Raw genomic sequence first — 25,244 nt, 5'->3', positions numbered from 1 at the left:
GCCGAGTCTGACCGAACTAGGGTGTGGCCATCCCTCTCGAACTTTCATCACAAACTCCTGTCTTCCTGCGGTGTCTCTGAGGAAGCTACCATTTTTCATTGGCTAATAAGAGGTGGAAGAGGTGTTAGTGGGACAGCAGGGGGGCGCTCACCCTGCGGTCTGATACCCCAGTATAGTGACGGGGGACACCATACTGTAAACAGGCGCCATCCTTCGGATGAGACGTAAAACCGAGGTCCTGACTCTCTGTGGTCATTAAAAATCCCAGGGCGTCTCTCGAAAAGAGTAGGGGTGTAACCCAGGCGTCCTGGACAAATTTCCCATTGGCCCTTACCAATCATGGCCTCCTAATAACCCCCCTCTCTGAACTGGCTTCATCCCTCTGCTCTTCTCCCCACTGAGAGCTGCTGTGTGGGGAGCGTTCTGGCGCACTATGGCTGCCGTCGCATCATCCAGGTGGGGGCTGTACATTGGTGGCGGTAGTGGGATTCCCCATTCCCTGTGCAGCGCTTTGAGTGGAGTGTCCAGAAAAGCGCTATATAAGTGTAAGCAATTATTAATACAGCCCCTCAGTAGTTGAGATCTCTGTTATATCCATCTAGAAACATGCAATCAGCATGTTATTGATGAAGCAATAGTCACAACATTATTCCACACCTCTAACCCTGCACTAGGGGGCGTGCTTCAGGCTCAGGCCAGGGTGAGAGGCGGGTTATGATGACAGTCATGCTTTCTACACCTTATACTGAGCTCAGAAATGGACCGAACGGACATCTCACGAGCAGATCCCTCCGCGTATAAGAAAGGCAACTTGTCTCGGCAAAAATACCACGGATTCACATCCGAAATATGATAAAAAGGCAAAAACCCCACACTTGGAATGCAAACGTACCCTAAAAAGGAAACACGGTTTTAAAACCAACTTGATTTTCCCCTGGGGAAACCTTTTTATGGACACATATCGCATCTATTACACATGTATAACTAAATATAAAGATAAAACTTAATATAAGAAGTCATGACATATCACACATGACGAAGTCTGGTCCAGAAAAAACAGTTTACACTGACCCACCTTTATTTACCCTGGTCACTCACTTCTATTAACTGTTTTAATAAGGGTAACAAATGAATATTTGTTTCAATTTGGGATCTACATCTGGGAGCCCTGAAATGTTGGCCAGAGGGCAGAAGCTGATATTCAGACGTGAGAATATATTAAAAACAAGGATCTGATGTTGTTTTTCACCTGTCTAATCAAAGCTTGTTCAAAAATTATCTGATTATAGGACACACAAGTTTATAATCATACTCATTCCACTTTTTAACCCCGTATATATGCACAATATGAAACGTATATACACTAAATCTCACGTGTGACTCCCATAAAATACATTTCTTTACGAAAATTAGGAACACTTATTACAATTATCAACCCCCCATGACGAGGCAATATTTCATACCTTTGTTTCTTTGTGGGTTCAAAGTTCTGTCCTGTCGTTTTACACGGAATGTTTTGGTAGTTATCTCAATTTTCCTTTGCAATTCTCTCCAAGATCATCATCAACTTTTTGTAAAACGCTATGCACAACTGATATTTAAAGAAAGTCCTGTACCAAAAGGTCTTCGTAGGGAAAGACAATTTTTTTTTTCCTTACGTCAGTCGCTACACGGTTACTCTTAAAATCCATTCATCGCCTTTAAAAAAAAGTTTCGTTTTTTATTGTGTTTCACTGACATTTCTGTCACAATTCTGAGGGACCCCAAATAAAATTCACTTGCCGGTATAAAGACGCCGGCGAGGTTAAGACAGGTATCGAGCCACCTGCGTATCTAACGGACGTTTAAAATAAAATGGCGTGTAATGTTGCGAAGGGCTACTGTTTTTTTATAGTTTGTCGATTGTAGGGGACGTGGGCCGCGACAGAAATACTGGTCGGAGTAGGAAAAGGTTTATTGATGGTTTATTGTACCGCAACGGTCACAATTGACTCACCAGCAAAGATGGCGCCGAGGCCACATCGACTCCCTCCCGCCCTGCCTCGCACCGAAGCTCGAGCTGCGGAGCGCGACGCCGAACCGGCGGTCCGCGGGCGCCGGACATAGACGTCATAACCCCTTCCGAGGCGCAGGAATTATAGATCACTGTAGTTTCTTCTGGACCCGGGTTAGGGACAGAGTCTTCTGAGGAAACCAGTGTCTCATGGGTGTCGAGGCTGGGTACCATCTGTCCATCACAGGACACACAGACACACACACTCACACACCCTGGACAGGACACCAGTCACTCACAGGACACACACACACACACCCTGGACAGGACACCAGTCCCTCACAGGACACACACACACAACCTGGATAGGACACCAGTCCCTCACAGGACACACAGACACACACACTCACGCACCCTGGACAGGACACCAGTCCATCACATGACACACACACACTTACTCACACACCCTGGACAGGACAGCAGTCCATCACAGGACACACACACCAGGGTCAGTTTTCCCAGAAGCCAATTAGCCCAAAAGCCTGTCTTTGGACCCGGAGAACACAGGGAGACCATGCAGACTCCACACAGACAGTCCCCCCCCCCGCGCTGAACCCCTCCGTACAGACGGCCGCACACAGCTCCGTTGTTCCCGATTCCCGAGGTGATCTGTTAAAAGAAGCCGGTGTGTTGCCTCCAGGTGAGGCCCGCGGCATGACACTGCTTTACACAGAGAGTGGCGGGGGAGGGATGTCAGGGCTTGACAAAACTGCTTTATGTAGAGAGTGGAGGGGAGGGTTTCAGGGCCATAAGACACTGTTTTATGCAGAGAGTGGAGGGATTGGTGTCAGGGCCATATGACACTACTTTACACAGAGAGTGGCGGGAGTGGGATGTCAGGCCCTGATGATACTACTTTACGTAGACAGTGGCGGGGGTGGGATGACACTGCTTTATTCAAAGAGTGGAGGGGTGGGTGTCAGGGCTATACGACAGTGCTTAATGCAGAGAGTGGAGGGTTGGGTGTCAGGGCTATACGACAGTGCTTTCCGCAGAGAGTGGTGGGGGTGTGATGTCAGGGCCAAACGACACTTCTTTACGCAGGGAGTGGCGGGGGTGGGATGTCAGGGCCTGAAGATACTGCTTTTCGCAGAGAGCGGAGGAGGTGGGATACGACCTCTCAGTGGGGCCAGCAGGGGGCACTCACCCTGCGCTCTGTGTGGGTCTTAATGCCCCAGTGTAGTGACGGGGGACACGATCTGGCCCACCAGCGACGAGCAGGTTACCAGATCTAGACAAAGGGGGCAACTCTTAGTCGTATGAGCTTAGTCACACATCGCAGCGATTAAAATAACAAAACAAACATATTATGTCTGTTACTAACGACTTTTTTTCCTACATTGAAAGTCTCTTTCCTGGGTGATTTTCTAGCGCGACTGGGGCTCTTCATTTCTCCTCGGTGTCTCATCGCGGGCGGATTTGGAACAGACCACAGAAGGTGGTCACACACTATATTATTATTGAGAGACAGGCTCACTGTCTGTACCTCAGGCTGGGACAGTAGATCACACTGTATTATTATTATTAATATTATTGAGAGTCAGGCTCACTGTATATTCCCCAGGCTGGGACAGGAGATCCCACACTGTATTATTATTATTGAGAGACAGGCTTACTCTCTGTTCCTCAAGCTGAGACAGGACATCACATACTGTATTATTATTGATTGACAGGCTCACTGTTCCTCAGGCTGGGACAGGAGATAACACACTGTATTTTTATTATTGAGAGACAGGCTCACTGTCTGTTCCTCAGAATGGGACAGGAGATCACACACTGTATTACTATTATTGACAGATAGGCTCACTGTGTCTTCGCTTGGGCTTGAACAGGAGATCACACACTGGATTATTAGTATTGAGAGAAAGGCTCAGTGTTCCCCAGGCCGGGAGAGGAGATCACACATTGTATTTTTATTATTGAGAGACAGGCTCACTGTTCCTCAGGCTGGGACAGGAGTTCAAACTGTATTATTATTATTATTGAGAGACAAGCTCACTGTTCCTCAGGCTGGGACAGGAAATGACACACTGTATTATTATTATTGAGAGACCTGCTCTTTCCTGACTGCTCCTTAGGCTGGGACAGCAGATCATAATCTGCTTTATTATTATTGAGAGACTGGCTCTCTCCTGTCTCTTCCTCAGTTTGGGAAAGGAGATCACACACTGTATTATTATTATTGAGAGACGGGCTCACTGTCTGCTCCTCAGGCTGGGACAGGATATCACTCACTGTTGTAGTGTTCTCTCACGAGGCACCAGTTCTGTAGGGGTTTGGGCATTTACTGGGACAATTATTTTTGTGGCAGTAAATCACAAAAATGATTCTTTTAATGGTCTTAGAATCCAACCATGCGACATAACTCAAACAACGCACACACAGGTTCTAATACACGAGGATACATTTGTTAATATATAGAATATGCATGCAAACCTAACAGATCTTATTGTAAGGGTTATCAGAATACAAAAGATATAAATTCATTCAGTTACAAAGAGTTACACATATCAAGAGGACGTAAGTTCGGTATATCATTCATTTAGACTGTTTCGTAATTGAACTTGTTTACAACTTCTACATGAAATACTCAAAACAAGTACATAACCCTTAGGAATTAAATTGATATCAACTGGTTGGGAGCAGTAATGTAATAAGGTTGAATACTCACTGCCAGTGGGTCCCTTTTCTCACCGTTTCCGTAGTGCAGCGGTTATCACGTTTGCCTCACACACGAAAAATCCCCGGTTTGAAACCGGACGGGAACAGCCTCTTTTTGTACGCTCCTGTACTTCACAGAGGTCTTGAGCGACCGGTCATTTGTTCCCAATGTATTTCCGGTGCCTTCGTGCACTCTTGTACCAAACGCACGTTCCTTCTGTACGCGGAGCCGATCATTTGCAATTGGGCTGTGCCGACAGACCAGGTCGAGCTCTGTCGGCTCAAAAGCAGCGCAGGACCTGCAAGAACAACAGAAAGATTAGCATCCAGCGGGGGCCTCTTAGTGAGCCCAAGAGCTCATCAAGAATCGGCTCCAGCAACAGGGCTGGGCGCATTGTTCCATTCTCCGCCCACTCTCGGTGTAAACAAGTCCCTCCTGGTCTCTGCTTGAAATGCACTTTCCTGCGTTTGCTTTGGTGTAACTGGCTTCCCCTGCATGGGCGAATGTGAAGAAGATCCTTAGTAAGTCATTGAAGAAAACCGAGAAGAGGTCGGAGTGGCCTCTGTCGTTCATCAACGATCCAGTCAGGCAGTACTCCTCTGTAAAGCGCCGTTCGTTCACGTCGATTGGCTTTTTTTTGCCTTCATTCGTGCGAGTAGTAAAAGCAGACGCCCCTATTCTGCCGTGAACCGGATTCGAACCGGGGTTGTTGCGGCCACAACGCAAAGTACTGACCACTATACGATCACAGCGAGTTACCGAGACACACGCGGCAGGGCGGAAAGGGCTGTGCTCTCTTCGTGTGACATAATTCGGAAAAGTCCTGACGTTGCATTTCAACTGAGCCCCAGTATACATCGACCCTTCGACACTCTGAGTGACAACTCTCTTGCGTGTTTTCTCATATTTATGTAGTTTGCTTGCTTGATGCCGTGAACAGCATGGTTGTTCGCTGCCATATAGTCTAGCGGTTAGGGTTCCTGGTTTTCACCCAGGCGGTTCGACTCGGTTTTGCCTCCTGCTTTCCAAAAGATCAGCACCGTGTACGAAAGAGCCGCATTAAAACTACTCGAACGTGCAAAACGTGCGAGAAGAGGGGGCGCTTGTTTCCAACCGAAACTTCTCGCGTGTGAGACGAGCTGATCATCGCTGTGGGAGGGTTACTCTGGTAGACAGGGCTGACCTTCGGCAATAGGATTTATAGTCTCCAAGATGATATTTGCACTTTCTGGAGAGGCGATTTTCTCCACTTCAGTAGCCCGATTTCGTCGATTGCGTGGAGAGGGCTGTAGAATGTGGCGCCGCCTTTCCTGCTCCGTCCATGACAGGCGTGCTGGTCTCTGGAGAGAGAGCACGGTCCATCAGCGCACTCCAATAAAGGCACTGGAAGCAGCTAAATCGCATTGGCGAAGCTCAGCGCTGGGCCGCTGGGCACGTTTTACCATCGTTTCCGTAGTGTAGTGGTTATCACGTTCGCCTCACACGCGAAAGGTCCCCGGTTCGAAACCGGGCGGAAACAGACATCTTTTGTCGCCAGGCACAAAAGGGGATTGGGGATTCGCCTAGCGCTGTGATCGAACAGACCCACTGGACCCACCTCTTAGTGTGGCGGGATCTGCACAGTGCATGTCACAGCGCATCCTGCTTTCACTTCAAGGCGCGTCCTGATGCACCCCAGTCTCCCGCGTGACAGGTGGGGACAGGTGACAGGTCCTATACTAACGAGGAAGACATCGCTCTCTCCGACCCCCGGCATCGTGTCCCGACCCACCGTGCTGGAAGCCGACGCGTGCTGTGATTCCTTTACGGAGCAGAAATGACAACCGAGGAGCCGAGAGATCATTTCAGCATTTCGCGTCTGAACGGAAAACACAAACGACCAACTCGGAATGACTTGCCTTTGACGCTTCTCAAAGCGTTCTTTGTGCATCGAACAGACCCACTCACCTCTTAGTGTGGCGGGATCTGCACAGTGCATGTCGCAGCGCTTCCTGCTTTCACTTCAATGTGCTTCCTGATGTCGAGTCGACTGCCGTGCGGAGGCTCTGAAAGCGAGAGCAATGAAAAGGTGCACGACGCTGTGAAAGAAAACAGAGAAGTGAAAGGCAGTCATTTCTCTAAGGAGGTGAAAGAAAAGCTACTCCCCGTCGGGGAATCGAACCCCGGTCTCCCGCGTGACAGGCGGGGATACTTGCCACTATACTAACGAGGAAGACATCGCTCTCTCCAACCCCCGGCATCGTGTCCCGACCCAGCATGCTGGAAGCCGACGCGTGCTGTGATCCCTTTACGGAGCAGAAATGACAACCGAGGAGCCGAGAGATCATGTCAGCATTTCGCGTCTGAACGGAAAACACAAACGACCAACTCGGAATGACTTGCCTTTGACGCTTTTCAAAGTGTTCTTTGTGCACGACGACTGCGCCGCCTAGCAGATACAAAGGGGTTGTACAACTTTGAACTAGCAAATGGAAGAGGGCTAAGCCCCCTCTCTTTTAGCCCAGGTTCGATCTGTCTCCCAGAATCACCAGGGCGCACACACACACACACACCCGTGCCGTTGAAGTGCTCTGCTTCATTTCTAAGGGCAACTCAACATTCACTCCTACCCCGAGTGCAGAAAAGACAGCATCCACAGCAACAACAGCTCAGGTCTCTGCACAGGAGCTAAGCTGCCCTCATCTCCTCTGCTCTGCGGCTCCTGCGGAGTGGAGTCCTGCCTGGAGCCGTGTTTGCAGGCGGCGGCTCCCCGCACCCTGTCTGGGCGTCGTGTCCAAGAGCTCCTGGGAGGAAGAGAGAGCCCTCCCACTCGGGGGCTTTTCCACGGTCTGTGTGAGGAGGGGCGGGTGTGTCCAGTAGCTTATCGAGCGGAAGCCTGGGCCGGCGGAGAGCTGTGATCGTGCAGACCTTGAGGTGTCACCTCTTTGTCTGCTTTCCCGCCCCCCCTCCGCCCAAGCTCTGCTCCAAAGTAGCCCGGCAACCCCTCACACCTGCACGTGTCACAACCTAAGGTGCGGTCATGAGACACCCATGGGGTGTCGTTCTGTTCTTGCTAATTGTTTCCTGCCCGTCGCAGGCAGGAGTCCATGCGAGGAAGATGCGCTGGACAGAGCTCAGAGGGCGCAGCTGGGTGGCTTTCCTTCTGAGTGACGTTCCTGCAACACTCTCCCGCTACTCTTGGTGCGCTCATGCCACAACACAGGAAGGCTGGAGCAGGTGGCTGCGGGCTTTGCGCACTGCCGAAATAGCTCAGTTGGGAGAGCGTTAGACTGAAGATCTAAAGGTCCCTGGTTCGATCCCGGGTTTCGGCATTTCGTTTCATCGCGACCTTTGTTCCTCTCTCCAGCGCCACTTGCCTAAAGTGACGCGTCCCTTTCTCAGCCCGAAACGCAAGCGAGACACCAGCAGCAGTGCCTACAGGTTTCCGTAGTGTAGCGGCTATCACGTTCGCCTAACACGCGAAAGGTCCCCGGTTCGAGACCGGGCGGAAACAGCCTCGTTTTGCACGCTCCTGTACTTCACAGAGGTCTTGAGCGACCGGTCATTTGTTCCCAATGTATTTCCGGTGCCTTCGTGCACTCTTGTACCAAACGCACGTTCCTTCTGTACGCGGAGCCGATCATTTGCAATTGGGCTGTGCCGACAGACCAGGTCGAGCTCTGTCGGCTCAAAAGCAGCGCAGGACCTGCAAGAACAACAGAAAGATTAGCATCCAGCGGGGGCCTCTTAGTGAGCCCAAGAGCTCATCAAGAATCGGCTCCAGCAACAGGGCTGGGCGCATTGTTCCATTCTCCGCCCACTCTCGGTGTAAACAAGTCCCTCCTGGTCTCTGCTTGAAATGCACTTTCCTGCGTTTGCTTTGGTGTAACTGGCTTCCCCTGCATGGGCGAATGTGAAGAAGATCCTTAGTAAGTCATTGAAGAAAACCGAGAAGAGGTCGGAGTGGCCTCTGTCGTTCATCAACGATCCAGTCAGGCAGTACTCCTCTGTAAAGCGCCGTTCGTTCACGTCGATTGGCTTTTTTTTGCCTTCATTCGTGCGAGTAGTAAAAGCAGACGCCCCTATTCTGCCGTGACCCGGATTCGAACCGGGGTTGTTGCGGCCACAACTCAAAGTACTGACCACTATACGATCACAGCGAGTTACCGAGACACACGCGGCAGGGCGGAAAGGGCTGTGCTCTCTTCGTGTGACATAATTCGGAAAAGTCCTGACGTTGCATTTCAACTGAGCCCCAGTATACATCGACCCTTCGACACTCTGAGTGACAACTCTCTTGCGTGTTTTCTCATATTTATGTAGTTTGCTTGCATGATGCCGGGAACAGCATGGTTGTTCGCTGCCATATAGTCTAGCGGTTAGGGTTCCTGGTTTTCACCCAGGCGGTTCGACTCGGTTTTGCCTCCTGCTTTCCAAAAGATCAGCACCGTGTACGAAAGAGCCGCATTAAAACTACTCGAACGTGCAAAACGTGCGAGAAGAGGGGGCGCTTGTTTCCAACCGAAACTTCTCGCGTGTGAGACGAGCTGATCATCGCTGTGGGAGGGTTACTCTGGTTGGCAGGGCTGACCTTCGGCAATAGGATTTATAGTCTCCAAGATGATATTTGCACTTTCTGGAGAGGCGATTTTCTCCACTTCAGTAACCCGATTTCGTCGATTGCGTGGAGAGGGCTGTAGAATGTGGCGCCGCCTTTCCTGCTCCGTCCATGACAGGCGTGCAGGTCTCTGGAGAGAGAGCACGGTCCATCAGCGCACTCCAATAAAGGCACTGGAAGCAGCTAAATCGCATTGGCGAAGCTCAGCACTGGGCCGCTGGGCACGTCTTACCACCGTTTCCGTAGTGTAGTGGTTATCACGTTCGCCTCACACGCGAAAGGTCCCCGGTTCGAAACCGGGCGGAAACAGACATCTTTTGTCGCCAGACACAAAAGGGGATTGGGGATTCGCCTAGCGCTGTGATCGAACAGACCCACTGGACCCACCTCTTAGTGTGGCGGGATCTGCACAGTGCATGTCACCGCATCCTGCTTTCACTTCAAGGCGCGTCCTGATGCACCCCAGTCTCCCGCGTGACAGGTGGGGACAGGTGACAGGTCCTATACTAACGAGGAAGACATCGCTCTCTCCGACCCCCGGCATCGTGTCCCGACCCACCGTGCTGGAAGCCGACGCGTGCTGTGATTCCTTTACGGAGCAGAAATGACAACCGAGGAGCCGAGAGATCATTTCAGCATTTCGCGTCTGAACGGAAAACACAAACGACCAACTCGGAATGACTTGCCTTTGACGCTTCTCAAAGCGTTCTTTGTGCATCGAACAGACCCACTCACCTCTTAGTGTGGCGGGATCTGCACAGTGCATGTCGCAGCGCTTCCTGCTTTCACTTCAATGTGCTTCCTGATGTCGAGTCGACTGCCGTGCGGAGGCTCTGAAAGCGAGAGCAATGAAAAGGTGCACGACGCTGTGAAAGAAAACAGAGAAGTGAAAGGCAGTCATTTCTCTAAGGAGGTGAAAGAAAAGCTACTCCCCGTCGGGGAATCGAACCCCGGTCTCCCGCGTGACAGGCGGGGATACTTGCCACTATACTAACGAGGAAGACATCGCTCTCTCCAACCCCCGGCATCGTGTCCCGACCCAGCATGCTGGAAGCCGACGCGTGCTGTGATCCCTTTACGGAGCAGAAATGACAACCGAGGAGCCGAGAGATCATGTCAGCATTTCGCGTCTGAACGGAAAACACAAACGACCAACTCGGAATGACTTGCCTTTGACGCTTCTCAAAGCGTTCTTTGTGCATCGAACAGACCCACTCACCTCTTAGTGTGGCGGGATCTGCACAGTGCATGTCGCAGCGCTTCCTGCTTTCACTTCAATGTGCTTCCTGATGTCGAGTCGACTGCCGTGCGGAGGCTCTGAAAGCGAGAGCAATGAAAAGGTGCACGACGCTGTGAAAGAAAACAGAGAAGTGAAAGGCAGTCATTTCTCTAAGGAGGTGAAAGAAAAGCTACTCCCCGTCGGGGAATCGAACCCCGGTCTCCCGCGTGACAGGCGGGGATACTTGCCACTATACTAACGAGGAAGACATCGCTCTCTCCAACCCCCGGCATCGTGTCCCGACCCAGCATGCTGGAAGCCGACGCGTGCTGTGATCCCTTTACGGAGCAGAAATGACAACCGAGGAGCCGAGAGATCATGTCAGCATTTCGCGTCTGAACGGAAAACACAAACGACCAACTCGGAATGACTTGCCTTTGACGCTTTTCAAAGTGTTCTTTGTGCACGACGACTGCGCCGCCTAGCAGATACAAAGGGGTTGTACAACTTTGAACTAGCAAATGGAAGAGGGCTAAGCCCCCTCTCTTTTAGCCCAGGTTCGATCTGTCTCCCAGAATCACCAGGGCGCACACACACACACCCGTGCCGTTGAAGTGCTCTGCTTCATTTCTAAGGGCAACTCAACATTCACTCCTACCCCGAGTGCAGAAAAGACAGCATCCACAGCAACAACAGCTCAGGTCTCTGCACAGGAGCTAAGCTGCCCTCATCTCCTCTGCTCTGCGGCTCCTGCGGAGTGGAGTCCTGCCTGGAGCCGTGTTTGCAGGCGGCGGCTCCCCGCGCCCTGTCTGGGCGTCGTGTCCAAGAGCTCCTGGGAGGAAGAGAGAGCCCTCCCACTCGGGGGCTTTTCCACGGTCTGTGTGAGGAGGGGCGGGTGTGTCCAGTAGCTTATCGAGCGGAAGCCTGGGGCGGCGGAGAGCTGTGATCGTGCAGACCTTGAGGTGTCACCTCTTTGTCTGCTTTCCCGCCCCCCCTCCGCCCAAGCTCTGCTCCAAAGTAGCCCGGCAACCCCTCACACCTGCACGTGTCACAACCTAAGGTGCGGTCATGAGACACCCATGGGGTGTCGTTCTGTTCTTGCTAATTGTTTCCTGCCCGTCGCAGGCAGGAGTCCATGCGAGGAAGATGCGCTGGACAGAGCTCAGAGGGCGCAGCTGGGTGGCTTTCCTTCTGAGTGACGTTCCTGCAACACTCTCCCGCTACTCTTGGTGCGCTCATGCCACAACACAGGAAGGCTGGAGCAGGTGGCTGTGGGCTTTGCGCACTGCCGAAATAGCTCAGTTGGGAGAGCGTTAGACTGAAGATCTAAAGGTCCCTGGTTCGATCCCGGGTTTCGGCATTTCGTTTCATCGCGACCTTTGTTCCTCTCTCCAGCGCCACCTGCCTAAAGTGACGCGTCCCTTTCTCAGCCCGAAACGCAAGCGAGACACCAGCAGCAGTCCCTACAGGTTTCCGTAGTGTAGCGGCTATCACGTTCGCCTAACACGCGAAAGGTCCCCGGTTCGAGACCGGGCGGAAACAGCCTCGTTTTGCACGCTCCTGTACTTCACAGAGGTCTTGAGCGACCGGTCATTTGTTCCCAATGTATTTCCGGTGCCTTCGTGCACTCTTGTACCAAACGCACGTTCCTTCTGTACGCGGAGCCGATCATTTGCAATTGGGCTGTGCCGACAGACCAGGACGAGCTCTGTCGGCTCAAAAGCAGCGCAGGACCTGCAAGAACAACAGAAAGATTAGCATCCAGCGGGGGCCTCTTAGTGAGCCCAAGAGCTCATCAAGAATCGGCTCCAGCAACAGGGCTGGGCGCATTGTTCCATTCCCCGCCCACTCTCGGTGTAAACAAGTCCCTCCTGGTCTCTGCTTGAAATGCACTTTCCTGCGTTTGCTTTGGTGTAACTGGCTTCCCCTGCATGGGCGAATGTGAAGAAGATCCTTAGTAAGTCATTGAAGAAAACCGAGAAGAGGTCGGAGTGGCCTCTGTCGTTCATCAACGATCCAGTCAGGCAGTACTCCTCTGTAAAGCGCCGTTCGTTCACGTCGATTGGCTTTTTTTTGCCTTCATTCGTTCGAGTGGTAAAAGCAGACGCCCCTATTCTGCCGTGACCCGGATTCGAACCAGGGTTGTTGCGGCCACAACGCAAAGTACTGACCACTATACGATCACAGCGAGTTACCGAGACACATGCGGCAGGGCGGAAAGGGCTGTGCTCTCTTCGTGTGACATAATTCGGAAAAGTCCTGACGTTGCATTTCAACTGAGCCCCAGTATACATCGACCCTTCGACACTCTGAGTGACAACTCTCTTGCGTGTTTTCTCATATTTATGTAGTTTGCTTGCATGATGCCGGTGAAGTGGAAATCTAATAAGTAAATTGATTCTTAAAAATGTAGAGAGCTTTGAAAAAATATATTGGTGCTTTTAGATAATATATTTCAAGGATGTAACTGCTGTGCTACAGTGCGTGCAGAATTTTAGAAAACAGTTCGTCAACAAAGTACACTGTTTAGGTTAGTTTAGAAGACAATGTACCAAAACAATATATGCTGTCTGGGTCATTAGAATTAGCTGAAAGTAACTGATAAGCTTTGAATAACAAATCTAGTTTTTCTTCTTTCGCTCTATGATGTAATCTGTTTTCTCTTAGAGAAAGGGGAAGTTTTAGAAGGGACCAAGTGCTGAACTTTTTTACAGCGCAACGTCTTATAAAAACCCTGTACTGCTTGTAACAAATTGAGTCTCTGGTTGCACTTTGCAGGGCTCCCAATATTGCAATATTGAAATAAAGACCTTACTCAGGTGAGAACTCTCTCTTGTGGCTTCCTTGATAGTTATATTTCCATGACAATTTGAGGGCTCGTCCGGGATCACAAACCTGAGCACGAACGGCTGCTGAAACTCCATCCGGACCCGGACAATTTTAGCAAATTGGACGAACCTCGGAGGATAAACTGTTTATCCTTCCAGAGACGCGTCTGGAGAATTGGCAGCTGTCTGACGTCAGTAAGTGATCCTTTAAAATTAATAGTTATATTTCCATGACAAGAGAAAAACCAACAACACCCCTACCACCTCCACCAATCCTAACCTTGTTTTTACTATACCCTCTGACCTTTCCCTTTCACCCCTTTGCATCCTCAGCTAACATATTTTAAAATTACAATAGACTGTATAGTATTTATGTTTAAAATTAAGGTAAATATGTCAAAATATCAAAATCCAACTGCACAGTGCTATTGTAAGAATGCTTGTCAAGTTCTCAAACAAACCTGCATTGTATTTTTAAAATATTTCAGCAGAGGATTCAACTGGAGTATAAATGAAGATTCGACGATAATTTTTTTTGAGTGAATATGGTTTTCTGGGGAGTTGCAATGTTGGGCATTATTGGACATTTCCCGGTGACCCTGACACGTGTTAAACACTCGCATTTCCTGCAAATATTAAAATGGTTAAGGTTTCGCTGAGAAATCCAATCGACTGAAGACAATGTTTATATCGCAAAAGAACCCCGTCCCTGGGTGGACTCGAACCACCAACCTTTCGATTAACAGCCGAACGCGCTAACCGATTGCGCCACAGAGACTGACTGGTAAGGTCATTTCTCGAATCACAAGTTTTCGGTTAAAAAAAAATCTCTTCCCGTTTATTTTGCCTCCTGTAATATTTCTTCTGCACTGATAACCAAGAATTGAATTTCATTTTTCGCAAGCTGTGTGAATTTCATCAAAAACAAGTTTTCCAGAAAGGAAATGAACACATGCATTTAACGAAATCAAGCCCTTTGTGATTGCCCGAAATGATACGTTCTGTACTACAAGATAGGAAGAAAGACACGGCTGGGATTTGAATCTCGGTTCTTTTGTTTAATAGAGAAGCGCTTTAACCAACTAGGCTACGGTGACAGGACAGCCTTCACCTTTTACAGCCGCTTGGACACACCGCTCTGAGACATCTGCGTTCAGTAAGCGCTGAACCTGCGCTCAGAGCAAATTGCCTCTTTTACATAGCAGCCCCGACACTGAGAAACGAAGAGAACTGGCTTTTATCTGCCATTTTCATGTCCAATGCGTTTGACATCTCCCAAGGGCGACAGAGTTCTTTTGCGACACTATTTCTTCTTCTTTTTTATTTCTGTACGCTTTGATAAAAAAGGAGAAATCGTGCAACGGAAAAATGTCTTTTTTTCATAGAGAAAACGTGCACCAGGAAATGTTGTGTTGAGAAGAAATGATTTAACATGATACGTGACCTAATTTATCGGAGCAATTGCTCGACCAGCAAGATCTGGAGAGGTTGGAGAGTCTGGTGGATGTGATAATTATACGGTGTTGTGGAAGAAAACAGTCTTTCTTTGAATTCTCAGTCAATCGGAATTTCAGTGCGAAACATAAACCCCTTGTCTGTATTTAAAGAGATTATATTTTAAAACTCATAAAAAATCAGAAAACACATGTTTCTCACTTTGAAATTTTAGACGGAGCGGTGCATTACTAGTAGCGGCGCTGAGCACACTATGGGGGAATTCAGGTCATGTGAAATGCCAGCGGTTTAATAAACAACGCGTCTGATTTCGGATCATAAGATTCTAGGTTCGACTTCTACCTGGCTCGTGTAAATTTTATTCAAGCTCCTCAGTAATAGATGTATATTATGTAATGAACCGCACCTGAAAGCAAACGTTGGGTCTGTTTCCTTTGTTTTCCAGCATGAAATAGCAAATCGTTACAAAAAGCACCTGCTAATGTCCAATAGCGGGTTTTGTTTTCAAATTACATTTTCAGGCTTCAGACACTTTTTAATAAAACAAAAGTGTCCGGAAACTCATTAACTTTCAGGTTTGCTTGAACCTGTATTAAAAAAAGTTATCTGAAACTTCCGGGATTCCATTATCTGATGTAGCTGTCTCTAAAGTTGGACGTGATGTTAAGCAGATGTGAACTGTGCCTTTTCTCTTAAAAAAAAAGTTCTTTTTTCCCCTCCACTCCAATGCTGGAGACTGTAAGCCTGTGTGAGCTCCACACTGCGTGTCCTGTACTGCTCTATTTTGTTTTGATTATCTATGTGGTGTACAGATAGAACTCAACTGCATGGGGTGAATTCCGTGTTCAGGACCAGCAGAACCTGAAAAAGTAACAGCTGACCTCGACATGATTTGAACACGCAGCCTTCTGACCTGGAGTCAGGCGCGCTACCGTTGCGCCATGAAGTCACGGTTGTCAGTGCTGTTGAATTTCCCAAAGGAGACAAATCAGCTTCACAAAAAAAAAATCTGTGAAGAGCGCAGCTCTGCGAAGAGAGTCTCTTCTTCCCAGACCACATTTTATTCTTCCTGCGCAGCTCTTGTGCAGGTGTTGTTCTCAATTACAGTTCCAGGAACACTGATTTTTTTTCTATTTTTTTTTAATTAAGTACCCCATGGTGCAACGGTAGCACGTCTGACTCTAAATCCCCAAGTTCATTTTCAAAGTATATCGGAGTCAACTGATATTGATCAGGTTCTGCTGCTACTGAACCCCCAGTCTTCACCTTAAGGTTCAATTCCTCAAGCCTTTTGACCTTATATGTCCATCCCTTCTCGTCAAAACTCGTATTTTCACAGAGTACCCTTCAGAAATCGCAGTATAGAATGAAAAAACTCCAGTAGATCTCGGCCGCTGTTGGTGATTTTCCTTTAAAAATAAATGAATCTCTGGGAATTTTACGGAGTGTATCACTTTCACTGAGACCGAGAAGTGTTAAGCTGTACATGAGTCTTTGTGGTTCGGTTGTTAACCAAAAGGGTGGTGGTTTGAGCCCTCCCAGGGACACTATGAGCCTTTTAATGTACACACCCGTCTCACTTTATCTCCACGGCCGGTCTTGTACCGCAATCAAATACAGAGCCCGTAGGAGGCAGTAAGCTCGCATATATAGCTCACTGTGTATATAATGAAGAAGCAGAGGTTAGTTTCTCATCTGCGCGTTACAGAGCCTTACGCAACTCGTACTGTACCAACAGCTAGGGTTTGATCCCTGCACGGGCTATTAGTTGAAAAGCCATTGTAAATGACGTGTAAGAGATTTATAGATACTGTAGATCAGTGGTTCTCAAACTGTGGTATGCGTACCGGCAGTGGTACGTGGAGTGCCACCAGGTGGTACGCCAAATGACCCTGGAACTGTGTAGTGTGCACTGAAAAATCGGGATGGGTTTTCATATTTTGTATTTTAATACGTGTCGAATACGCAGCCTACATACTACGATACAGTGCATGCTAATACTTCAGTGGACACAAGAGATACTCTGTAATTCTATACCACTCTATAGGAATGCGTGCTACGGATGCAAGTGACCAATTGTATTTAAAAAAAGCTATTGTATCTCCAGCAAATAGGGAGAAAGGAGAATGTGCGTGATTTTGGAACAATGCCAACATTGTAAACACAGGAATGCATAGAAATACGTGCTACGAACGCAGGCAATCTTGTGAGCACACGAAAGCGTGATAGAAAAATATTTAAGAACTGTTCGAATTTGAGAAAAATACACCGAGCGTCTCTGTGTTTCGCTCCCATGCGCATGAAATAAAAACTTTAAATAAATACGGAAATAAAAACGGAAACGCGGAAAAAGCTTGCGGATTGCTAAAGCAGGTAAGCTACACTATTTTTGAAGAACCTTATTTACCATTGGCAAAAGAGCTGACACGTATTATGTGTGGAAAAAAAGCTGCTAAACAGCTCGACCTGCTGCCCCCCTCCCCCTGAAAGACACAGTCATTCATAGAATTATTGAAATGAAGGATTATATCAAACGTACACTGATAGAGCGCGTTAAGATGAGCAGATGTTTTTCACTGCAATTAGATGAGTCTGTAGTTGATTTGGCCAATTTGCTCGTTTACGTTAGATACGAGTTTGAGGGTATGTCCCATGAAGACTTTCTGTTCTGTAAACCGCTACCAACAGGAACTACAGGAGAGCACATATTTCAGCTTCTGAATGAATTTATCGAAGAGAATGACCTCGACTTGATAAAATGCGTCTGAGTTTGTACAGACGGTGCTAGAGCAATGACAAGCCGACATAACGGTGCAGTTGCACGAATTAGAGAGGTTGCTCCAGAAATTAATGTACGCATTACAACATCCACCGCGAGACCTTTGCCGTCAAGAAAATGCCTGACGATTTAATATCTGTTAGACTCTGTTGTGAATTGTATCAAGGCTCGAAAAATTAATTCACATCTCCTTTGCTCAACTAAATAGGCTCACTCCTCTCACTGAAATGGTGCTTTTTTATTAGTTGTTGTTAATGTTTTTTTTTCTGTAAAATACTTTGAGAAGCCACCTTTAAAGGCGCTATATCAAATAAAGTTCATTATTATAATATTTATTATATGTATGTGTGAGTATGTGCACGTACACTCATGTTGGTCATTGAGAATTTCTGGGGTTCCTATGAGATGATGACTTGTAGGTGGTACTTGGATGCTTTGGTTGGATTAGGGATGGTACTTGGTCCAAAAAGTTTGAGAACCACTGCTGTAGATACTTTATTGATCCCATGAGGGAAATTAATAAAGCTTATCCAGCTGGCTTTTATGTTTCACACTAAATTGCGATCTTGAAACCAAAATAATTAGAAATATGGAACACAACCATTGTTCTCCAAGAAGGAAAGCTGTTTAACACTGACGTCACTCCTTTTTATTTAACCCAGATTGTGAAGACAACTCCACCCTATCAAAGGAAAATGTTGCACAAAAGTTGGAAAGGACACTCTGAATCCATCTGTACTCTATATTTGATTTCCGCGATCCGTTCAAGGCTGCTTGGTGCTTCGCAAGCAAGTCATGTTCAGGGAAGAAACTCAGCTTAGAGAACTACTGGTGCATTTTCACTCATTGAATTTGATCTTTGTACTCTCTTTTCATTCTCAGCTATAATATTTCAAAATTACAGTTGTTTGGAAAATTACATATAATAAATATTTCAAAATTACAGTTTGTTGGAAAACTTCACAGGCATTATTAAGTTAGGACTGTACAATTGTATTTTAATATCTTGGTATATTAACCTTCATTTTAATATGGATGTAACCATAAATGTTGTACTTTTGTCGTACATTTTAACTGAGGACGCACGACGACTATTATACCTTGTGATACATGCAAGACATCTGTAAACGAAGATGTAATTAGTCAAATTGGCAATTAACAGAAAACCACAATTGTATAATATTATTTCTCTATGTCGATGATCAGTTGAAGGATTTGAAGAAACTATATATTATTCCTCGATATCAATGATCAGTTGAAGGATTTGAAGAAACAGCAGCGATAGCAGGTGATTTTGGTTTTGAACCCATCTTTACACCTCAATAATCCATTTGTCCTCGAAAAAAGAAAAGACAGGCATGTTTTGAGTCTCATAATGATCATCTTCTCGATCCAAAGAAACATATAAATTTGATTCCTTCCGTAGTATTTTGGATTTTCTTACGAAGATCTCACGAAGTATTGCCAGGATCTATATTTAGCGTTCGGTAGTGATAACACTGCTGATATTGATTGAGTAGAAATCTATGATGTATTGACAACTTTATCTGAAGCGAGAAGTCCTAGAACGCTGTCTATGAAGTGTTAGGATTCATACCAAGATATACTTTTTGTTTTCAACCCAAAATGCTGCTATTGCATTAATCATTATATGAACTATACCCGTTTTGGTAGCTTCTCTGCATGATTTTTCAAAACTGAAACTAATTACAAAATTATTTAAGATCAACCATGACAAAAATTATAAATCAGGACTAATATTAATATCAACTGATGTTACTACAGAAAAAAAGATTTAACTGAAATATTAATAAGACTATTTGTGATTATGTCACTTCTCTGCTTCAGCAAGGTCAATATAAGACTCTGAAAGTAGTAAAGCAAAACTGAACTCAAAATCATATTAGGAATTCTGAGTGATATCTCCATACAGGTAATCCAACAGAACATTGAAATATTTGAATATCATCTCTCTGTATATTGCGCTGCTTTTAACCTAGAGTAAAACTATTGGATTGAAGGAATGCTAACCGCTGGGTTGAAATGTATAGTTGTTATTTGGAGAAATCTGTAAACTCGTGATCTTATATGTTTTAAAAGACAGCACAGGAAAAAACAGTGCTGATTATTTTCCGGAGACGGAGCACTGATGACCTATCCGAGCTTATCGATAAAACCCACCCAGTGGATACTCTAGCAGAACGTCAAAGAACATTCACCTTTGTATCCAAAGAAACCACAGGAACAACATCAGGTAGCACAATCAATTCCCCTTTTAAATCTTTCCTGTAAGGTATGCTATGTGAATTCATGAAGTTAATCCTCTGATCTCTTTTGAGCACGAACAAAGTATTTCTGATGGAGCGCTCTGTTCAAAGATAAGCTATTACCCCTGCCAACGATTCGGCGTGAAGAATTAAAAGTTTCACAGACAAAAGCAGCTCACCACCACAGCCAATATTAAATTTACTTGCTGGTACACTATCATGTGCACTGCCTCAAAAGTGATCTCGGCAGATGTTGTTCCCTACATAAAGCTGAACGTGCCAAAAATAATTTTTGTTGAGAAAACAAAATATTTTTTCTGCCTTGATGTTAAGCCTGTCTTTTAGAAAGTCTATCTCTAAACACCTCCCGCAGCCTAACAAAAAGTGGTTTTACTGATCGTATTGCAGGTCTTAAAACACTAACATTTGGCAGCGGTGGGATTCGAACCCACGCCCCCAGAGAGACTGGAGCCTAAATCCAGCGCCTTAGACTGCTCGGCCACGCTACCTTCCTCCATGCCTATCTTCCTCACATTCCTGGCTTGGAAAATGCCGGGGGCTTCAGCTCTTGTCGTTGGATCTAATGATATCATGACATGTGGAAGTGACTGCACCTTCATCTTCCGAGATGCTTTCAATAGCACAAATGCTACTTTCACCGGCACAAACATAGCAATAACGAAAGAGGTGGGTTTCATCCTTTGTGCTGTTTGTAGGGGTGCAACTCTACATCGATCTACTGACTTGAAGAGCAAAAATCAAAATCCTCTGCTATTACTGTTGCTTTTTTCATAGTTTCTTTAAATCCTTCATTTGAACATAGATTTTGAAGGATATTGCTGATAATACCACATAAATTGTGGTTTTCTTGTGATCGCCAATTTTTTTCAAATACCAGCCTTTTTTACAGTTCCTTGCGTGTTTCACAAGGTATAATAGCCCCCCTCGCATCCTCAGCTAACATATTTTAAAATTACAATAGATTATACAGCATGCATGTTTACATTTATATTAAAATTAAAGTAAATATACCAGAATACATACAGTGCTAACCCAATAATTCTTGTCAGGTTCTCCAACAAATCTGCGTTGTTATTTTAACATGTTTCAGCTGAGGGTGCAACAGGAGTATAAATGAATTTTCCCGCCAGCCGTTCAAAGACCAAATTCCATGAGTGAACATTATTTTCTCAGAAGCTGCCGGTATTGGACTTTGCCGGTGGTAATGAATTATGTCCACAACTGTTGTAGTAGTTCCTTCTTGAAATTCGACACGTGCAAAGCACTTGTAATATCATAGGTGTTAAAGTTCGCTGAGTCTATTCGAGTCATGGTGTGTATCCCTGCCTATCATTGGGAGACGGGTAGCTTTTTTACACTCAGATTCCAATCTTCAATGCTTTGTGTCAGAGCTTACATAACTCATTTTCTCACATTTTCTGACGACTGTTCCAAAGGGGCACCCTGTCAATTCTGAATACTTTTAAAAAATCTGCCTGCATGTTTGATTATTGTCATTTCATTTCGAAAAAGTTCAATATTGATCATAACTAAAGAAAATAATGATCACGAACAAAAAAGGGATAAAGATGCGAGTCGATCTTGAATCACAGCTGGGTGACACGGTCTTCTGTTCTGATATGGTTGTACGAGAAACAGGAGGAATCGCCAATCTCCTATAGAACATAAGTTGAATCAGGAGTGAGACATTTCGTATACTCGTGCATATGTCAACACCTGACCTACATCGTAAAACTAACATTAAGTTGTCAGAGACATTCATTTATATACAAACAAGAGACAGACCAAGTAATAATTCTACATTAGTTCAGGTGGGTAAACCTGAACTAACTAACTAATAAACCTATTAATAATTCTACATTAACGTGTCCTACACTGATCAGACTAATTGACATGGTCTGATTCAGAGCCTGTGCATTTCGTGCTAATTACAACAAGGACAGTTCTGAACCCTCATCACCGAACTGAGCACAAGTTCAGCTGTTCTCCAGTTTTGTTACGCATGGTTTTTCATTGCAATTGAGTTCAGAGCTGGAGCTGAACTCCAGACAGTACAGTGTTTTGGGTAAGTTGTCGAAATTCGCATGAGGCTGCAGACAACTTACCTAAAGTGTGTTCTATAGCTTTCAGGTGGAGTTCATTTATATAAAAGAATGTAAGTGGTATAAACGAAACAAGCCAGACGGCAGTCCAACCTACAGTATAATTTTCTGATGGAAGTCCTGACACGTTATTCATTACGCCACTGACCCTGCTATTGTAGTGCTAAAATAAAACACGTTTTCTACATTTATGTCTGTTTAAAAATTACTATCTAAAAAAGACAAAGGGTTTGTGTGTCGCGCTAAAATTCCGCTTCATTTCGAATGCAAATAAAAACCATTTTGTTCCAAGAAATCATAAATTTGTCACATCCTTCATACTACTGATAAGTATACGAATAAATACTCGGAAGAAGCTGCTCAGGTATTAGAGAGATTTAAAATCGGATCGGAGGATTTAGAGTCCAGACTGCAAACCAACAGCTGACACAGGTCTTTTATAGAACCGTTTTGATTTCCTCTACTTTGTCCCCGTGACGTCACTGTCCTGCTCACAGCCGAGCCCGACACACGTCTGGTTTCTGTCGCTGGGTGCTCACCCTGCAGTCCATGCGGGTCCTGATACCCCAGTACAATGACGGGGACACTAAACTGTAATCAGGTGCCGTCCTTCAGCTGAGACGTAAAACCGAGGTCCTGAATCTCTGTGCTCATTCAGGAGAATGGTGGTGGTGGAGGGGAGTCCCCATTACCTGTAAAGCGCATTGAGTGGAGTATCCAGAACAGCGCTATATAAGTGTAAGCAATAATGATGATGATGATAATTATTATTATTATAATGTAAAATGCAATAAAAAAATCAAACTTTGATTCAAAATAGATTAATGTAAAAACTGATAAAGCTAATGCTTTTTTCAGGGCTATATCTACTTTTTTTTTAAAAAGCGAAGTCTGTCGCGATTGTGAGAGTTAGAGAATGTGTTCCAGTGGGTGCCTTCATATCATGAGCGTCAGTCTCGCCCGTAGCTGCGAGAAGGTTAAAAGCGCACAAGTGATCTGTAGACGATGTTCGGGGAAGAAATAATTCTGTTTTCAGCACATGGAGTGAGAATGAGCTCAGCCCGGCTCCCAGCAGAATGCATTCTGGTTTGGTTACTGTTAGACTGTGCGTCTGAGGCTCTTTGGATCGCAACGTAAAAAAAACAATTGCTCACATCGTGTGACTTCCACGACAGGAAGGAAAGATATCACTTTAAAAAATCAGAACTGAAGATTTGGATCCTGGGCCTCAACTTCGAACCCCTCCAATCTGGCTTCCGTCAACTTCACAGCACAGAAACCGCCCTAGTCAAAGTCACCAACGATCTCCTAATAGCTTCTGATTCTGGTTCTCTTTCCATACTCATCCTTCTTGATCTCAGTGCTGCCTTTGACACTGTTGACCATAACACCTTGCTTTCTCGTCTTGAGACTGTGTTTGGAGTCTCTGACACTGCCCTCAAATGGTTTAAGTCTTACCTCACTGATCGCTGTCACTTTGTCTCTCTCAATGGGTACAGGTCTGAAATCGGTCTTGTCAAGTCTGGTGTCCCCCAGGGCTCAATACTGGGCCCCTTGCTCTTCAGCATTTACATGTTCCCACTTGGTCAGCTTTTAAGATCACATGGCCTCAGCTTTCATTTTTACGCTGACGATACTCAAATATACATCCATACCAAACCCGACACTGACGTGGCTGTCTCTATTCTATCTAAATTCATCTCTGACATAAAAATTTGGATGACTCAAAACTTCCTTCATCTTAACTGTGACAAGACTGAAGTCATGCTTATTGGTACCCCCCATCAACTTCGTAAAGCCAGTCCTGTAACCCTGTCTGTAGATGGCTCTGTACTAGAGCTTCAATCAAAATTGAAAAACCTTGGGGTTATATTCGATTCTGGCTTAACATTCGACCCACATGTACAGCATACTGTCAAAACATCTTTTTTTCACCTTAGAAATATCGCAAGACTACGCCCTATGCTATCATTAACTGTGGCTGAAAAGCTGATCAACATATTTGTATTCTCCCGAATTGACTACTGCAATGCTCTGCTCCCTGGTGTATCTAAATCTACTCTGAACAAGCTGCAGTATGTCCAAAATTCAGCAGCCAGAATCCTGACCAGGTCTAGTACAAGTGTTCACATTACTCCTATCCTGGAGTCCTTGCACTGGCTTCCGGTCAAATTCCGCGTAGACTTTAAAATCCTCATGCTCACCTACAAGGCTTTACATGGCTTGGCACCTCAATACCTGTCTGAACTTTTATCGCCCTACTCCCCACCTCGCAACCTCCGCTCTTCAAATTCTGCCCTCCTTACTGTCCCCCAAGCCCGTCTACATTGTATGGGCGACAGGGCCTTCTCCTGCTATGCCCCCAAGCTCTGGAACTCTTTGCCCAAGGATATTAGAGAGACACCTTCTCTAAACTCCTTCAAATCCAGACTCAAAACCTTCTTCTTCAGAAAAGCCTTTACTTAACTGGTTCCATTCTTCACCCCTCTGCTCTTCTTAATACCATCTTCCACGGTCTCCTCTATTTTTATTGTTGTATTGTTGTAATTATAATTGTGTCCTGTCTTGTGAAATTTTCTTATTTATTGTTGTAGTCTTCTTATTTATTGTTATTGTCATCCTGTAAAGCGCTTTGAGAAGCCACCTTTAAAGGCGCTATATAAAATAAAGTTTATTATTATTATTATTATTATCAACTTAAAAATAAACAGAGTTTAACGACAGGAAATTGATTCCAGTTGTCAGATCACGTATACGCATACCTTAGCTTTGTGCAACAACCTGAAACTTTCAGGTACCATAAATAATATTATTGCTAAACATATGCCATTCTAATCTGCAATCTGCATTCTAAAAATGCATTAAGTCCTGTTCTACACCTGCATGCTTTGGAAGCGCTGGCCTACCTGTATCAAAATATCAGATTGTGTTTCTGCAACATTTCGTGCATAGTACGCCATCTTATCTAAAACAGTCACAACAAGGGCTTTACATGCAGTCTGGGGTATCTTCCCCTTTTATATTTTTGCCACTTTATATCGAACCTGTTATACTCCCAGAAGTGCACAGTAGCTTGTACTTAATAAAAATGTACAATTCACCGCTGGTATAAACAGATGTGTGCCGTGTTTGCCTTTGTAAGCATTTGTTTAAAAAATAAGTTCACAATACGATAAAAACACAGAAAGCACAAACTTTATAATACAACGATACAAAATCAATACCAAATCATTATGCCAATGAAGTAACTATCCTTTGAAA

General features: G+C 45.6%; 11 non-coding genes across 11 annotated transcripts; 6 read left to right on the top strand and 5 right to left on the bottom strand.

Annotated features, from left to right (window-relative positions):
- The first annotated feature begins 6,161 nt into the window (after positions 1–6,161).
- Positions 6,162–6,234, top strand: trnav-cac (transfer RNA valine (anticodon CAC)). The gene has a single exon. It is a non-coding gene; the product is annotated as a tRNA-Val (tRNA).
- A 621-nt stretch (positions 6,235–6,855) lies between these two features.
- On the bottom strand, positions 6,856–6,927 carry trnad-guc (transfer RNA aspartic acid (anticodon GUC)). The gene has a single exon. It is a non-coding gene; the product is annotated as a tRNA-Asp (tRNA).
- Positions 6,928–7,953: 1,026 nt separating this feature from the next.
- On the top strand, positions 7,954–8,026 carry trnaf-gaa (transfer RNA phenylalanine (anticodon GAA)). Its single transcript has one exon. It is a non-coding gene; the product is annotated as a tRNA-Phe (tRNA).
- Positions 8,027–8,135: 109 nt separating this feature from the next.
- Positions 8,136–8,208, top strand: trnav-aac (transfer RNA valine (anticodon AAC)). The gene has a single exon. It is a non-coding gene; the product is annotated as a tRNA-Val (tRNA).
- Positions 8,209–9,548: 1,340 nt separating this feature from the next.
- On the top strand, positions 9,549–9,621 carry trnav-cac (transfer RNA valine (anticodon CAC)). The gene has a single exon. It is a non-coding gene; the product is annotated as a tRNA-Val (tRNA).
- Positions 9,622–10,240: 619 nt separating this feature from the next.
- Positions 10,241–10,312, bottom strand: trnad-guc (transfer RNA aspartic acid (anticodon GUC)). Its single transcript has one exon. It is a non-coding gene; the product is annotated as a tRNA-Asp (tRNA).
- A 412-nt stretch (positions 10,313–10,724) lies between these two features.
- Positions 10,725–10,796, bottom strand: trnad-guc (transfer RNA aspartic acid (anticodon GUC)). Its single transcript has one exon. It is a non-coding gene; the product is annotated as a tRNA-Asp (tRNA).
- Positions 10,797–11,818: 1,022 nt separating this feature from the next.
- Positions 11,819–11,891, top strand: trnaf-gaa (transfer RNA phenylalanine (anticodon GAA)). The gene has a single exon. It is a non-coding gene; the product is annotated as a tRNA-Phe (tRNA).
- Positions 11,892–12,000: 109 nt separating this feature from the next.
- Positions 12,001–12,073, top strand: trnav-aac (transfer RNA valine (anticodon AAC)). Its single transcript has one exon. It is a non-coding gene; the product is annotated as a tRNA-Val (tRNA).
- Positions 12,074–14,063: 1,990 nt separating this feature from the next.
- On the bottom strand, positions 14,064–14,137 carry trnan-guu (transfer RNA asparagine (anticodon GUU)). The gene has a single exon. It is a non-coding gene; the product is annotated as a tRNA-Asn (tRNA).
- A 6,150-nt stretch (positions 14,138–20,287) lies between these two features.
- On the bottom strand, positions 20,288–20,369 carry trnal-uag (transfer RNA leucine (anticodon UAG)). The gene has a single exon. It is a non-coding gene; the product is annotated as a tRNA-Leu (tRNA).
- Between the last annotated feature and the right edge of the window lie 4,875 nt (positions 20,370–25,244).

Source organism: Lepisosteus platostomus (genome assembly GCF_059453375.1).
Source record: "Lepisosteus platostomus isolate fLepPlt1 chromosome 5 unlocalized genomic scaffold, fLepPlt1.hap1 SUPER_5_unloc_2, whole genome shotgun sequence".
NCBI classification, from domain to species: domain Eukaryota; kingdom Metazoa; phylum Chordata; class Actinopteri; order Semionotiformes; family Lepisosteidae; genus Lepisosteus; species Lepisosteus platostomus.
The sequence above is the reverse complement of the archived record's forward strand: the minus strand, read 5'-3'. Positions and strand labels throughout refer to the sequence as shown.